Genomic DNA, 17,743 nt, shown 5'->3' on the forward strand with positions numbered 1-17,743 from the left:
AAAGTGTACATGCGCACAAAAACCTGAAATGGCGTACGCCCTCCACACGCCCACTTTCAACCATAAATGATCAATGCAAAGCACGTCATGAATATTAAATTATGCTGCTGACCAATGGGTTTCCACCGTGAGTCCTGAAAGAGTCACGGCATCAAGCGATGAGAAGAGGAAGCAAAACTTTCTGAAACTGACATCGAGGTGTTTGTTAGTGAGGTGGAGGTGAAGAGAGATTTTATGGAACAGCAGTGATGTCACTAATAAAGAAAATACACTTATACTCTGCTGCTGCTGTGGATAACACAATGTGTGAGAGTGAAGACGATAGAAAGAACAGAGCCTGAAATAAAAAAAGATCCAATTCAAAGGTGGAGGCAAAAAAAAAAATCACCCTCTCAGAATTTGAGGGAACTTGTTGTATTGTCTGTTCGTATTTTAATCATCCAAAACTGCAGGATTATTAAATTCAGAGACAGCTGTGATGTCCTCAATCTATAGAATTTAACAGAATTATCATTATATGCTCGTGTTTGTACTGGGATGGTTCGGTTTCCGTCGGTCGATCTGTATAAGACTGGACTCAGTTCAGCACAAAGATCACAGATCTATAGAATCTATATCAGCTGATCAGACATCATTGAGCCCTCGCATCCTCCTCGTCCTTCCATTCGCATGCACACATCACGCAGAATCACGCACCAGTGTCACGGCAGTATTTTTTTATTTGGCGCAACCGGACCGATTACCTCACATCAGTGGATCCTTACCTCCACTCTGGGATATTATTTGGAAAGTGAATAGTTTTTCTTCGTTTCTCGTAAGTGATCTCCAGTGCGCTCTGTGCGCTCTGTGCGCCTGACAGCTCAGTCCCGTTCACTGCAGTGATTTGATGATACATGCACAGTGTTAGAAGATATTATTAAAAACTGTTAATGACTCGGCTCTGTAACTCCGCTGTTTAATGGAATCTGAACGTAATTTGATGTAAGTTGTTTTCTATATTTTTCAATTAATAGGTTCGTGTGGAACAGATATGTCACGCGAGCACAACTAAAGCTGTTTTAATGTAAATGAGGAAGTGGATCAATAATCTGGCTTCAGTTCACCACCTCAAGTCTGCGTCGCCACTTTCCCGTCTCCAAATGTTTGTACGCATGGGTCAGAGTTTGCGTGGAAATGTGCAAATTTTCCCGTCAAGTTTGTTTTTATAAATCCCAACGTTTGCGTTTGAAGTGGCGTATGCACGTTTCAGGCCCCGTTTTGTGCGTATGCAACGGTTATAAATGAGACCCCTGATCTTTATGATACCATTATGGTTTAATATTTAAGTTCCTGGATCTGCGGGATGTGGCTTCTTCTGCAACAGTGACGTTTTTTTTTAAAAACTGTGTTGTGTGATAATCTAAGGAAAGAACTTCTCTCCTGTCCTCAGCTTGTGTGTGTGTCAGCAGGGGAGTGAGGACGGAGGACACAGGAGACTCCGACACACTAAAAGGCGACCAGACTTATAACGTGTATCTGTCCTGATGCTGAAGCAGCGTCGGTAGTAATAATGCAGCAGTGGGAGCTACAAAATGTACGTAGCGGAAATCTTGAATTGATTATGTTCTGTCACTGCATCGATGCTTCTCAGTTCACGTTCAGTTCAATACAATGGCAAAACTCGAAAAGGAAACCTGGAGTGTTTTGTGTTCACATTGCAAAAGCGAACCGCAACGCAGTCTTAAAGACTTCAAGCAAAACGCACTCAGAACAGCTCAGGCGATGCTGACTCATTGCTATGAGTTCGTTTGGAGGCCTGAAAGGTACAAAGTGTGAAAACACCCTTAATCCAATATCATTGCATCAGTTTCTCCCAAAAGTGTAACAAATAGCACAAGTCCCGACACAGAGAATCAAGAAATATCAGACAGACATTATAAATCATGCACAATGAGGTGAAAGTAGGTGTGTGGATACGTTTGAGAAGGTACATGACAAATAGCACCGGCCTGTTGAAGTGATTGATTCATGTAAATGCCATTGGAGAAGGTGAATGTGTATTTGTTTGTTGGTGTGTGTGTGAGGATGACATTACAGTTGTATAAAGCACAATGTCACAGGATAGAAACAAGCGCTCTAAGATCTAAGATGAGGCAATGAACATAGAGCAAACTGGAACCCAAACACACACACAGCAATGCATGACCAGTTGAGCAAATATCACAGGAGAGCACACACGCGCAACGGCACTCAGGCATTACAGTACATATGAAGGGCATAGCCAGACAAGAGAGTAAATATCACAAACATGTACACACACACACACACACACACAAACCACACACACACACACACACACACACAGTCAGTCATGCCAGAAGAGTAAATATCAGCTGTAAAAAAAAAAAAGGCAAACAGGAAATCCTGAATCATCATTGCTTTCAAAGAGTAATTTGTAAATAAAAGCCTGTAGATGTAAAAGCCTTTTATAGATAATATACATATACATTAAATAAATATTTTTTTTATCAATTTAATGCTGCTGATCAATATTAATTAAACAATAGCTAAAACAGTCATGTGATGATCATCACCTCGCTCTTCAGTTCTCCTCAGCTCTATGGAGCACTTTGGTGTTGTTTTGATTGTAGAGCGCATTTTACCGTTTTTAGTGCAATGTCATCACTCAACTCATCAACCTCCCACTGTACACTGGGGAGCAGCTGAGCTGGGGCTTGAGCGATAGAGTGGGTCGTCCACTAACCAGAAGGTCGTTGGTTTGATTCTCGGCTCCAGTCTGCATTCCAAAGTATCTTAGGGCAAAATACTGAGCCCCGAAACTGTAGACAAGAAAAGGGCAGCTTAAAGAAGTTCTTTATGAGTGTGAACGGGTGAATGTGACTGGTAAAGTAAAATGTGTTGAGTTGTTGATAAGACTAGAGAAGCACTATATAAATACAGTCAATTTACCATTTACACTACCCACTGTACAGTACCCATCCACAAGGGTAGGGACTAGTTGCTGAACACTATGGAGGCAGATGTTTTTTCTCAGAATTTGGTGGAGGCCAAAACAGAGCTTAAAGATGAGTGAATATTCAAGTTAACTTCAAACTCACAAGGTCAGTCAGTGCAATGCATGATTAAAAGAAATGCATGTTTAAATAAAACACTAAAAGTATCTAAATGTGTACCACTCAAGGCAATTGTGTGTGATATACTTGCAGTGTGTTTATCCGTTGTGTAGTGTTCTGCAGCACATGTGTTTGATCATGTTTTTTGAATTTGTGTTGAGCTCTCAGGGCCATTGTACTAACCACTGTTAACAACACAATATACATTTTTCAGCTTTACCAATCCACAGCCAAAACTATACATCTAATACTAGGCTAAATTCTAGAGATAAACTACAGCATGTTGTGTGATTATGGGCTGTATATGTGTATGAACCATGGTAAAGGTAACACAGCTACACACAATCAGCTCTACACACACCCATCAACTAACAGATCTGCACTTAGTCTTTATGAATGTCATCATGAAGTCATTCAGTCCGTTGTTTCGCCAGAGCAAGAGGCAGCATGACTTTTATTGCTCTACATCAATAACCAAGATCGCAGGGTAAAAATATTACAATCAGACAAAGAGTCATCTGTTCTCAAATGACTGATATTATTTGTTATTACCAAGTTGAACTAGTCGTCTGTGTTAGAGAGGTGCAATCAGACAGTGAGTCAGAAACAAACACAGGAGAAAGGGTCATGTGCTGTTTGTTCCCTGTTGAGGTCCAACGATATGCTGTAATCTGCTGGTGTTGCGAGTACATCCATACAAGCTGCTAATACCACAGCAGAGATTAAATCAGTATTTAGAACATGCATTAATCAGATAACGGTTAAGCAGCCTCGCAATAAATGAAAGCAAATTCACACTTTGAAATATTTTGTTTACTTCCAGTTGTGATAAGCATTTGCAAACCTGTTTGACAACTTCAAAACATTTATTACAAAAAAGTAGTTTTAGTCACCATCTCTGCAATATGTGATAAGCCAGCTGCAGACTTGCAGAATCCATCCAAGCACACAGTCAAGTCCTGGAGAGGCTGACCTGATGTACACACCACAAGGAGACTGTCCTCTCAGTCGAGTGTGTCGCCTAATTGAACCTTTGCTGCATGAGAGGCATGGAGCTGGATTTTATTAAGGCAGCATGAAGCATGAAGGATAGATCTCTCTCATATCTGTGTTTTAATTGCCAGCTCTCTTTTATAATCAGATTAGCTGGAGAGAGCAGTGAAGAGGCAGATAAGACAAAGGAATAATTGAATTAGAGGCATTAGAGCAGGAGGGAGCAGGAAGGAGGAGGATAACAGAAGAGCCTGTTTGTCATAGAGGGAGAAATAAAACATCACAGCAGCTGGTTGCATGGAGAAATCAGGAGTATTGGGGATCCAGAGGAAGAAAAAATCAATCAAGTGGGTGAGAGATGTTCACTAATAGCATCCCCTCTGATGACCACAGCGCACTGGCCGACTCATAGTCTTTCCAGGTTTGCGTGGCAGCATTGGCTGGAGTCTGAGCATCATTATTCTGTTCATTACAGGGTTATCGTTATGGCAACAGCACTGTCTGCTTCTTGAGAAAATAGTGGTTATCATTTTGCTGATAAAGGAACTGAGATATGGTCTGATCAGTAAGTAGAATAAAAGCTGCTCTGTGTTATCTGTTTGGATGCAGGCTGAGTGTCCAATACATTAAATAGGTGGTGCGGTGGCCTTGCTAAGAAACGGTCCACTGGAGGGACATGAACTCACATGGATCAGTGCATCTGCAGTATTTATGTTCGTACATCTGGAACTTGTGATCACACATGACTGATGTAGAAAATATCAGCCATCTTTTAATAGAGGGTCTCAACCGGTCAGTGGGTCACAGGAGGTTTAAGGATGAAAGTCAGTGAATAACTGGCGTGATGATAGCAGACAATCCTCTGAGTCATCACAGTCAAAGGTCACATTTTTTAGATAAGTGGCCTTTAAAACAGCCAGCCTTGAATTGGGTGCAATAATTTTACATACTAAAATAAATTCTACATTTATTTTGGCCTCTCATTGGCTCATTCAGACACAGCTGGCAGCTCATGCATTGTTGCTGGCCTGATCATCAGGAACAACTTGGTGTGTTAAGCAGTCTGTCCAAGGACACATGTGGACAGGAAAAGGGGAGGATTTGAACTGAATTAGAGAATGCATTAAGCTGATCGAAATCCACATATTCTCTTCGAGGCATATTTAATTTAAAGTAATAACTGCAACACACACAACATATTGTAGCTTCTATGAGTCTTGCACCGCACAACACCCATACTTGTTAGATAACTTAAAAGCCCCTCCCCACACAAGATTTCAATGTCTGGGTTGAGGACTGGCAAGAAGCCATGTACATTAACAGGATGCAGCCATCCGCTGCAGTGATGAAGCTGAGTTCATAGTAACTTGAAAATTAAAGCACTTATCAATATTTTTATATTACATATGGATCAAATGACGATGCCCAGCACCAAACAGCAGACACCGTTTGAAAGCGGCTCGTGAACATGTAGCTGCAACATTGTCAGATATTTCAGACAAAACACAGAGCTAAAAAGAGAGTGATGATTGGACTTACACTTTTTCTGGTGACCGGAAACTTGCCCCCCCCTTATTAAAATACTAATCTAGCTGAAATCACTTCCTGCAAGTTAAAATAAATAAGAAATCAAGTAAAAATGTGTTGTCTACAAACATTCACAACTACTTCAACACAAGTCAATCGTGTAAAAATAGATGTGAACAATAAATTTAACTGGCCAACACATGAGTTGCGATCAAAGTGTTATGTAATCAAAAATTGCAATCTAAGATCAAAAACATTGGCAAAATATTTCAATACACTGGAACTTTTCTGATGTGTTGCATTTTTCAGTAAGAAAACAACTGTCTAGCCAAAAGCATGCTGCCTATCAGTTTGGTTTTTAAAGTCAAGACCAAGCTACTGTAGTCAGCTTGAAGACCCAAATCGACATCTTGTCAATTTCTCATTTGTACAGAGGTAGATGTAGACAAAAAAATCGAAAAAAATGAAACTATATTCTTCAAGATAACAGGCAGACAGACTTTCTACCTCACAGTATTTTTCCCAATGTAATGACATTTGTCCTCATGTTTAGGTCAAATTTTTTACTCATATTCTCCAAGGCATCAGTTTCCACTGCTGTAGCAATGCCACAGTTCAGTAGTTTTCTCAAACAATTCTGATGGTAATGCACCTTGCAAGACCAAGAAATCCATGTCTTAACTCGACTCTCTGAAATCATACTGCCAGCAGAGCGAGTGATGCACAGTGGCTCAGTTAAATTAGAAGATGACGAGTTGTATAATTGATTTCACGTCCAGTAATATAGATGTAGAATTAACTAAGAAATAAAAATATATATATCACAGGGCAAAAGAATTTAAAAGGAGCGATAAGAACAATGGATCTGCTCATGTAAAATCATTGGTTCATTATAGGTATTATACGTCTACCTCCTTTTCCACAAATTTCATATATGTGGAATGCATATCTCATGAACTGTTCATATCTCATGAACTGTTCATCTAATTGGCTTCTTACTTTGCATCTCTATTCTAAATGGCCTGATTAAGTGCACTGCCGTGTTTGGTGCAATTAGGGTATGTGATATGTTCAAACAGAGTAAACAGTTGACTTTTTTGGAGGGGTGGGGGCAGCGTGCCTGTGTTTTACTTAACAGACATCTTTAATAGTCAACATGCAATGTATGAAAAAATAACAGCAGGTTGGGAAACAGCCCATTCCAAACAGGCAGGTGTAGAACAGGGACTGCACTAGTTATTATATATAATGGTTTCATTTGTTGGAAATATCTGGAGACCATTCAGAACAGAGGTGTTAAGAGCTCTGGGTTAGATACTGTACTTCAGACATCCTGATGCTCTTTCATTTGTCATAATGAAGTGTATCAATCTATTTGACAAAATCTTGTTGTACACTACAATTTATATTAGCAGAGCAAGCTCAAAACAAATGTCACTCTGGCATATCACTTTGATATGAGAAACAGTCTCCTGTTTAATCATCCAGCAGACACAAGGCAATCTGCATTTATTTTCTGGCCACAATATAAAATCTAATATTCACTTTTCTTTTCATTTCTGTTTTGGTCTCTGACAATTCCTGCAAAAAATACCTCAGCTCAGCTTTGTTCACCAACTAATCACTTGACTCTACGTATGATGTTTCATAGTGGGCAAGTTGAAGGTACAAAAGTGTTCCTCACAGATATCAACCTTAAGTCAACTGATCCATTGTTTGTATAAAACTATTTCTTGGTGCAGCTGTAATTTTGACACTTACCCCCTAAGACAAATGTAATCTATACATATTCACACATTGAAAATAATGAATGCAGACTTCTGAGCACATTAAAAGCAGAAGGTAGTAGACAGTAAGGGACTGCCACAACAACAAAAGAACAGAAGGAGAAAAAGTAGACAAAGGCATGACAAAGGTCAAACTCAGTACAGTGTACTTAACCCACGGCACACTCCTGCACCCGCTGGGCCACTAGGGAGACCCCATCATTGTCAAGAGCTGCTTCAAAGAGAGCAGTCATCAAGGCACAGAGACTGCCCATCGGCAAGCACTGACATCGAGAAATCAAACACACCACAGCAGTGTGAGTAATCTCACGGCTAATGTCTAATATCTAATGGCCTTAATCAAAAGCCCCTGCTAAGATCCTCTCAGCACTGTGTTGATAAATCACTGCCTTAATGAAAAATGGGCCTTATCACAGCGCAGAGCTGGTAGGCTGCGGCACAGCCCCATTTGTTAAAGCAGCTTCCTGTGGATTTGGTGTCGTCTTAGTTTCCTTTCTACTTCTCTCTGTTTTCTATTCCTCCCTCTGTCTCCCGTTTGTATGAGCATCTCCCTCACATTTGATCTAAGCTCTCTCTGTCATCTGTTTCAACCTCTTGCCGCTATGTTTAGTCTCTAATTTATTCACTAGCTTCCTAGGGTTTTCCTTCTTATTCTTTCACAACATCTATGTTTCCCCATCGCTCTCCCCCTCCACCATCCCCATCTTCCATTCTCCAGCTTGCTGCATCCAGGTCTTTAATTTTATCTTTTCTTTTTCTTCTCTCCTCCCATTCTTTTCTTTCCCTCATGATTCGGTTGTTCCAGGGCCTCCCTCTCCCTGCCTCTGTTTGCCTCTCTGTCTAATTTGTATACCAGAGGTGTCGTGTTGTGTTCTGTGGTCTTGGTGGGTAGGCTGCCTGGTGAACAGAGCTGCTGTGAGGAGGTAATTAACCGCTGCTCATTTAGACAACAGGCTCAATCAGCGAGACAGAATGACTACATGTGGGCTGGAATGCCAATTGCAGAGTCCTCAAACACACACACACACACACACACACACACACACACACACACACACACACAGACATGCACGAATGACTACTCAGACAACCTTCACTGGAAACAAATGAACAGATAATGTAAAGTCTACATTCATGCTGATAAATATAGATTTCACTGATTATGAGATGAGAAAATATGCCAGTGTACAAATCCTCTTTTTCAAATTTTAAAAACAAACAGCTCAGAGTTACATTTCATCAGTAATTCCAGACCAACCACATCATGTAGGTGTATATTAATTATAGTATAGTGCAGCATGTGCATCTATATAAAGTCACTAGTGACAGTTGTAGGCTATGGTTGGTTGACTGACTAAGAGCAGCTATGGCTCTGGAGTTTCTCAGTCTGTGTAGGTGGCTTAATAACATATTCCAACAGTGTGTGTGGAGTCCATACAGATGCTGGTAGCTTCTCTGAGGTAGCATGAGCTTTAAATGCCCTTCAGATCTGGGAGCTGTATCCTAATGATCTTCTGTACACTGGAGGTAAGCCATTGAAGAGCTTTTCTATCCACACATATTTGAAACCACAGAGATGCAGTATGTCAGGATATATTCACTCTGGGATTCTACGACAGAAGGCCACCGGCTGATATTGGAACAGACCAACTTTCTTCAGGAAAAATGGCCATTGGTGTTAGTGGACCATGTGAGTTCCTCTGAGATGCAAAGGGGAGCATCTTCTCTTGGTCTTCCAAAGCCTACGATAAGCTCCTTGGTCTCTGCAGTATTGAAGGACTCTTCAGATTCCAGACTTCCAACATGTATGCTGATTACCCTTGTGTCATCTTCTAACTCCTCTGCGGTCTGTCTCCAAACACCACTCCTCCCTCCTCCCCCTGACTGTCCCTCAAATTGCTGTGAGGGTCCCCCTTTCCCTCCTCTGGCTCATAAGCTGACTGTCTTCTTCCTGACGAATCCAACCCGGTTTGATTAAACCCCCGTATAGCCGCAATGTTTCTGAACTTAACTGCTCCTCTAATAACAAAGCAGCCTGGCAGGGTTTTATAAAGACCACTGCTAGCAGTCTGAAGCTGTGTGCTTTTGATTTATACGTGAAATAATGCTGAGCAACTTAGCTTTTCAGTTACCATTGGATGAATGGCAAATGTCATTGTGCTGTACCATTATTTACACAGTACGGAGGGAAAGCAGGAAACATGTCCGGGGCATTAACTTGGTAATTTCATTCATATGCATTAGCAAAGATGTTATTCGGATATTATAGGTTTGTCAGTTTAGTCACTGCAAGAAACAGCATTGGTTTATTTAAGATCTCAACAATGTTATTACAATGACATCCCTATGCTCCATCATTCAAGGGACTCCACAGGAAACCAGAAGGCTGATTAGATTCAGAGCAGAAAATGAGCAGCCGTTTTTAAAATCGAAAAGTGCTGCAAAAGCTCTTTGGGAGTGAGTAATGTGTTTAATGATTGCTTTACTGTATACAAAAGTCAGTTTTTTTAATTCTGTTAACATTCCTCCTCATATTTGTTATGATACAGGTCCTTGATTAAAGAGCTAAACCTGGAGGGCCAAATAACTCCCCAAAAGGTTTCCAAAAAATGGGAAAACCTCAAAAAATATATATGGTAAGCTGAGAGTGATGTGGAACTAACCTAAGGAGATACATAACCGTGTAATGTAATCTTAAAACCCTTTGAAATTACAACTCAAGGCATAGTGTAAAACAGGCTATAAAGCTTAATTTATAATTCTTTACATTGTTGTGTTATAACTCTGTGTTTCTTTGTGTTTATTGCAGTAGCTGAAATTCCAAAAACCGGCCTCATGGCAATTCTTTGAGGACATGCACGAGGTGCTGGGTGCCCGGCCCTCAATGGACCCACCTGTTGTGGTTCCATGTTTCAGGCCTGATGAGGAACCCATAACACTTGTTATGGTAAGGAGATAAGCCACAATCACATTTACCATGTAATGCATTAGAAATGTTTTCAACAATGCTATGTAGCCTGAAATGTTATTATTTATCTTTTCATATGATAATAATAATGTGGTTTTTTGAACATAGTTATTATATATTGTAAAGAACATATGGCCATATCACCCAGTTCTGGAATATAATTCCTTCTTATTTTTTGGTTTTCTTTCAGGACATCGTTGAGCCCACGACTGCAGACACCACAGCAGGCACATCTTCAATGGCAGCCAGTTCTCCTATAGCCTCCCCCACCATGGTTACCCCAAGCCCCCCAACACCTTCTCCAAAAATGAAGAAGAGGAAGACCAACAATATTGTGTATTTCCTTGTGCGTGAGAGCACCAAGGAGCAGAAGCGGCACGAAGACAGTGAAGCCAAGATGGAGCGTTTCCTGGGGTTATTTGAAAAACTTATTGACAAAATGTGAAGTTGTCTGCAAACATTTTCTGGGACAGTTCACCTCATTATCTACTCACCACAATGCCGATGGAGGGTGGGTGAAGTGTTTGAGTCCACAAAAAATTTAGATTGTTTATTTTATTTTATATATATTTTTAATCTTTATAAGCTTATATTTCTTATCTTGCATGGAGCTATTGTAACAAACAGAATTTCCCCCTGAGATCAATAAAGGATTTCTGATATTCTGATTCTGATTCTGATTCAAACTTTGCAATGGTGTTTGTCAGGAATATAGAAACACATTGTGTGAAGGAGTCGTGGATGGGGCTCAGATCCTTGTTGTGACAGTACTCAAAGTTATAGTGAAGAACAGGTAGGGGCCAAATCTAACTGCCTCTGACAGGAGGTTAGGGTTCCAGGTCCATAATGATGGGTTTGTAGGAGTCATGTACATGTAAATGTTGCATTAGAACCTGTTCATCCTCTATTTGGAATTCTTGTGTTTGTCCCATTATTGTTTTCAAAGTGAGCCATGAAGGTGTTGCGTTCGTTGGACATTATGACATCACTGAGGAGGTAGACAAGGAATCCAGAGTCGGGACCTTGTTGCATGCCCCTCAAGTCAGTCCTTTTTAAGTGGTGTTCTACACATTGTCTGCAGATGTCCTTTTTCCTTCTTTTCTTCTTTCAGCTTTGATCTTGTGACACTGTATGTTCTACCCCTCTCCTGATCAGTGTTCTTTCAAAAGATTTTGTACACGTTCCATTAAGTGATACAGTCAACCCAGTAACTGGACACAATTGATTCACGTGAGATATTTAAAAAATCCTTGTGACATTTCCAAGAACTGGCAAACTTCCGAGCGTCAGTGAAACTGTAAAGAGAGGCTACATAAAATAATGGGCAGGAATAACATTTACTCATTTCAAGTTTTAAAGAAAAATGCTTTTCATGTTTGATGTGCAGTAACTCAACAGCCTCTTCTACAGTAAGGATACCTGTTGTAAATGCATGTTATAAAACTGGTTTGTTGCAAACAACGCTTTGAATTTTACTCAGAGATGAGTCAGCAGAGACGTGAATAAACATTAAAACAGGTTTATCCCTCTATCAACAAAAAATACCTAAAATGTGGATTGGTGTGTTATAGTAGCCAGACTGTGCTCTGTATCTGAACTGCATAAGGAGGAAATTATAATTCTCTCAAAGTGGGGACATCTGTGCCAACAGGTAATAGCATATTTTAATCAGAGAGGGGGGAAAATTGGTGCATCTAATCAAAGGAGGAAAGGCTGTCCACAGGAAGTCTGCACTAAAATAAAGAACATCTAGACGTTTGTCCAAAATTGACATGTGGCAGGAACTAAAACTGGCACCATATGAATATTACCTTCCAATTCCAAAACAATCTTCAGATTAGACCGTTTTCCTCAGCCACTTTACAACTGACCAACCACAGGGAAAAGAGCTTTTTCACCAACATGCCTCTTCTAAATGAAAGTCCCTGATTTACTGATTTGAGATACACGGGACACTAGAGGGTCACAGATGGTTTAAGGCAGCTGATCTGAACTCTACCTTGCTGCAAGACGCCCTCGGGATGTTGTACATTTCATATCTGATGCTCTTATAGGAGCATCTGCACCTATAATAAAAACCTTTATATCATGTATTTACCCTCGATGTTAGATTTTACTCAGCTGAATTTGTGGTTGCTTGCTGAACAAGTGTAGCAAAAAAAAGTATTGTTAGATTAAGGAGCATCATCAGAAATGACCCAGCATTGCAGAATTATTTTAGGTGAGGAATAGAGGAGTTAATCTTGCACAGAAGAGCAAGGCAGCTAAATAAACTACCTTAATTGGCAGTTTATAACTAACTTAGGAGAAACTGCAGCTATTAAAGTTAATGTGGAAAAAAACATGTGAACCGTCTGAGTGGCTGTGTGAACAGGAGGTACTGCAGACACCAGAGTGAGTAGATAAGAATTACAATGACTGTTGCAATTAGTCTGTGACAGCAAATGCATGATTATGCTAATTTAGCAAAAGGAGAAAAAATCTCAGTCAAGACACTCGGCTGATTATTTGTTTAAAAACATGGAAATGTGAAAAGATAAGTAAGCAGCCGTTTGGAGGCTTTCTATATGACACTGTTTACTATTAACATAGATTGGTTTTGATCCACCCATCTCTGGGTTACAGGCCAGCACGCTCCCATTGCACCACTCTGCTCTGTTGGAGGTTTGAATTTTCCTGCATGAAGATCAAGATTGGTACCGAAACATGTGACAGCTCCAATTTATTGATTTGAAAGTGACTGGTTTAAACCCCAGTTCCTCCAGAGCATCAAAGTGTTGCTGAACAAGACAGCGAAACTCCTGACTGCTCCTGATAGTCCGTCATCAGTGTGTGAATATGTATGAATGTGTGTGTGTGTGTGAATGGTTGAATGAGACAAACATTGTAAAGTACTGTGAGTACAATCACCTTTGCATTGCAATAACAGGGGACCAGTTGATCAAAAGATTTAAAAAGGATAAAAGTGATCCGGATTTAGAAATCCCATAGTTTTTTACCCAGAATTAAGTAATTCGTTTTTCTTTTATTTTTTATGTTCAAAGCAACTTTGAATAGCCAGTGTGGGGTCACTGTTGTGAATGTTTTGGGGTTTTTTTAAGAGAGAAAACAGCTACAAAACAATACAAAAAATGTTTCAGATCCCTCATCTGACTCACAACAAAAATAAACACTTAGGCAAGACACATTTGTAGATCATTTGTAGATGTTTTAAATAATAAAAAGGTTAAATGTCCAACTGAAAAGATTGAAAATTCTACATCTACGACAATTAATGATGGGACCTATGATAAAGGAGAATTAGATTGAAATCATTTTTGTTTCATATTGACAATTATTTGGGGAATTCTTTTATGCGAACAAAAAACGTTACTATTTTTTAAATTAACTTAACTAACAGTGTTGATAGGGAGTCTAAACAACTGGCCCAGGATTACTTGAATAGTGAAAGACACACATCTGATTGGCAGCAGAAGGATTCAAATAAATTCAAGTAGTCAAGACTATGTGGACCCTTGCTGGTTGACAAACATCAGAAGTTGAAGCTTCTAGTAAACTGATTGGTTTGATACCCAGTTTTGTTGAGCGAAACAATAAACCCCTAACTGCTCCTAAAATGAGAAACACATGGTAAAGCATTTTGAGTGGTTGACAGACCAACATTTTCAAGCCAGCAAAGCAACCAGGTCAGGGGATATCTGTGGGGTCACGGCTGTGATTATTAAGACAGCAAGGAGTCTTGATGATTGTCAAAAAATGATCCCTGGCTCCTTCAGAGTATGCCCAAGTGTCATTAAGCAAAACTCTAAACCAATAACTTCTCTTGATGCTGCGTCGTTATGTGTGTGTGTGTGAACGCATCATTATGTGTGTGTGAATGGCTAAATATTTCAACACTCAATAATCACAATCAGTGTGTTAACACATTTAACACATGCAGTGTGTTATATATTTCAGCACAAAGACGTGTTAAAAGATGTCTTATTTTAACACATCTTTGTGTTGTTAGTTTTTTTGCAATTTTGGTTTGTATACTAAAATTCTAATAAAACGCTCACAAAATAAACATTTGATTGATATTTATTAAAAACACTACATCTGACAGATGTAACTGAGTTACATCAGGTACAGCCTCACCTCGGAACTTTAGACCAAGTTAACCTGCACATAGGGAGAGCCTCAACACTTACTCGGCTATCATTTCTGAACTTGCCCTTTTATGAATCAATCAAATATATAAATATATTAGGTACTCAGGTTGGTAAAAGTTTTGTTGTTCATGAAGAGTCAATCTCTCTGCACGGAAGTAAGGGAATTCTGGGAAGGAGTCAAGAAATACTGAGTTCTATAATAAATGAAGATGTAGCGGTATCCCCAGAAGTATGCTGGCTGGGAAAGAAAATGGATGGGTTAAAATCTGCAGTAACGCACAGTTTGATAATGTTGGCATTCCTATCTGCAAAAGAACCATACTTATGAACTGGAAACCGGGAAAACCTAATTGTTTCTGTTTATTTAAAATAAATAAAGGACTTCATAGCTGATAATAATGAAACGTGCAGCCTCGGCCCTGCAGGAGCATTACTGAGACAATTATTTACAAGAGCCATGGACACTTTTAAAAGAATATAAACAATAGACATTTAGGTTAAGGTTCTGTTTTATTTAGATTATGAATAGAATACATATAAACTCTGTTGGTAGAGCAATAAGCACCATTATGAAGGGCAGTATTACTATGAATGTTCTGATAGGGATGTTCATGATCAAAAGAGGGTATGTAGCTGTCCGCCCGCTCCTTTTATACTCTGAGCATCTTTATGAAATTCACACAGTACAAACTGGAAGGATGTATTCATTATCAATGTAACTGCAGTGGTGCCTTTGCTACGGTAAAAAAAGGAAGGAGGCTTTCAGTTATTGATCTTTCAATCACCTTCTACGTGAAATATCTGTATTGTCCATGTCTTTATTACAAGGGACAGCACTGTACTAGTAGTTCAGGTGGTGGTTTCATCTCTCTGCAGTGTACTTACTCTGGACTGGTATTATTCCTATGCTGTACTTTTTTGTGCCTAATATCAATAGATGTACCTGCCTATCACACCACAACAAGCTAATATTGCTTCTTTTCTGCTTAATGCCTATGCAGAATGGATTTCCATCCTTCATTCCGCAGGCTGCCTGCAAGCAGCGGCCTGGTGATGAAGCCCTCAGCTGCTGCATACAAGGTGGCCCAAGCCTACCGCACGCCTACCTTGGCGTACTCGCTGAAGAGGGCTGAGGTGGTGACCAGGGAAGCAAAGGCGCGCATCCTCCAGGCCGGAGGAGACCCCGAGTGCTTGCAGCTGGTGCTCAGTGAGAGCGAGCTCTGGTTTGGCCAGTACCGGGGTCAAACTTTCAAATGGCTCCTGAGCCACGATGTTGGCTACGCCTGTAGCCTGCTGGCGTCCCACCTGATGGAGAGGGAAGCCGGGGACACATCCCAGTCGCCTCTCGCCGTCCACAAGGATGCCCTCGCCTCCTATGCCCAACTGTTCCCTGATCTGATGCAGGTGATACAGTGGCGTAGGATGCGCGAGGGCTCTCTGTTGGTGAGGGGCATGGACCAGGCGCTGGTGGGGTTCGGAGTGTACTCCAACATGACACTCCGAGCCCTGTACGAGTCCACCTGCAGCGAGTGTCAAACGTAAGTATTGTGACTGCAGGTGAAGGTGAGGATGCGAGCTGACGTGTGTTGACACAAGACTTTGTTTGTTGTTCTTTTCGTGTGTCTGCGTGTGTCCCCTTGCCGGGACCAAGAGGGGGCTCCTGCCCCCTCTTGGTCCCGGCAAGTAAGATCTGCTCCCCCGGCTCAGCCTGCATCAAGTAAGATCTGTCTGTCTGTCTGTCTGTCGGTCAGTATACATGCATCTAATGAGTAGTGTTTTCATATGTTAATACACACATTCATTTGTCCTCCTCTGCACGCAGGTGCAGCATCTGCGACCCATTCTTCAGACGTGTCAGATGACGTCCTCCTCACCGCTGCCATGGAGGTCGACACTCAGCGTGAGTGTATTTGACTTTAAATATCCTTGTTAGTATATCAGTGTTACAACTTGAGAGTGTGTATTTTCCAGTTTCCCTGGCTGAACCCCCCCGGGCTGGACCCCCCTGCCTGGACCCTCGGGCGATGGATCCGTTCAGCCCCATCCCCACCCACTGTCCGCCGGCGCACAGGTCAAAGTGTTGACATGTGTGTATGTATTTGTTCATATTGTCTGCTTGAGTTTAATCTGGATATGTGATGTTATTGTCCCTTTAGCTTCTGCCCAAGGGCTCGAGGCAGATGCTGCCAGAAGACCAGCAGGACTGGGTGGGCCGGGCTCTGCTCACCAGCGGCACGGGCAAGCAGCCGGTCCTCATCAGCGAGCTGCGCCTCTGGTGGTACCCCCCAGGATCACGGCTCCTCTATACACAGACCCCCTCTGCCCACGGCTTCTACAAGTGTCGGTTCTTCCTGTGGGCGCCCTACAGGATGTGGGCCTACAAGCTCTTGTACCCTAACTGTGGGCGCCAACTGACCGGCGCTGGCCTCTACAAGACCGTCCATCATGTGCTGGACGGCGACACCTGGTACTTCATCGGGACGGCGGTTCTTGTAAAAGGAAGTAAGCGGCGTGGGCTCAAGATATCTTGAGGCAGCTGGACCTGGCGCACCAGGAGCAGTTTCCAGCTGTTCTTACGTACAAGTAAGCAGCGACGTGAAAGTCGTGTGTGTGTGTGTGTGTGTGTGTGTGTGTGTGTGTGTGTGTGTGTCATTCGTTCCTTAGCTGACAGCAGTCACCTTGTGCCTTGCAGGCTGTCTTGTGACAAGAAGGTGGTGGCCCAAATGAAGGAGCGCACTTTGGGCAATAGGGCATCTCGCCTCCGTGCCACTCTGGTGGAGAACCAAAACAAAGAGTGGATGGTACGGTCGTTGAGTTACCTCTCCGTGCGCCGCAAGCTTGAGGTGCCGAGCATGGCACCGCGAAAGGTGGACACACTGCCCATGCACCCGATCCCCACCGTGCACTGGCTGCTCTCCGTCTACGCCAGGGACGCACTCAGTCGTCTGGAGGAGACGAAGGCCAGGGTCACGACCATCTTTGGGGACATTTTAAAAATGGATTCGACCAAGATGGCAAGTTTTGGATAATTTGTGATTGATTGAGAATACACACAATAAATAAATGAATTAATATCTCTGTGGCGCAATTGGTTAGCGCGTTTGGCTGTTAAGCGAAAGGATGATAGTTCAAGCCCACCCAGGGACTCATGTGCTTTCATGAAATAGGTAGTTTGATCTTGAAAACCAATCTTCTTTCTGTGAA

Source organism: Hippoglossus stenolepis, chromosome 7 (genome assembly GCF_022539355.2).
Source record: "Hippoglossus stenolepis isolate QCI-W04-F060 chromosome 7, HSTE1.2, whole genome shotgun sequence".
Taxonomy (NCBI): domain Eukaryota; kingdom Metazoa; phylum Chordata; class Actinopteri; order Pleuronectiformes; family Pleuronectidae; genus Hippoglossus; species Hippoglossus stenolepis.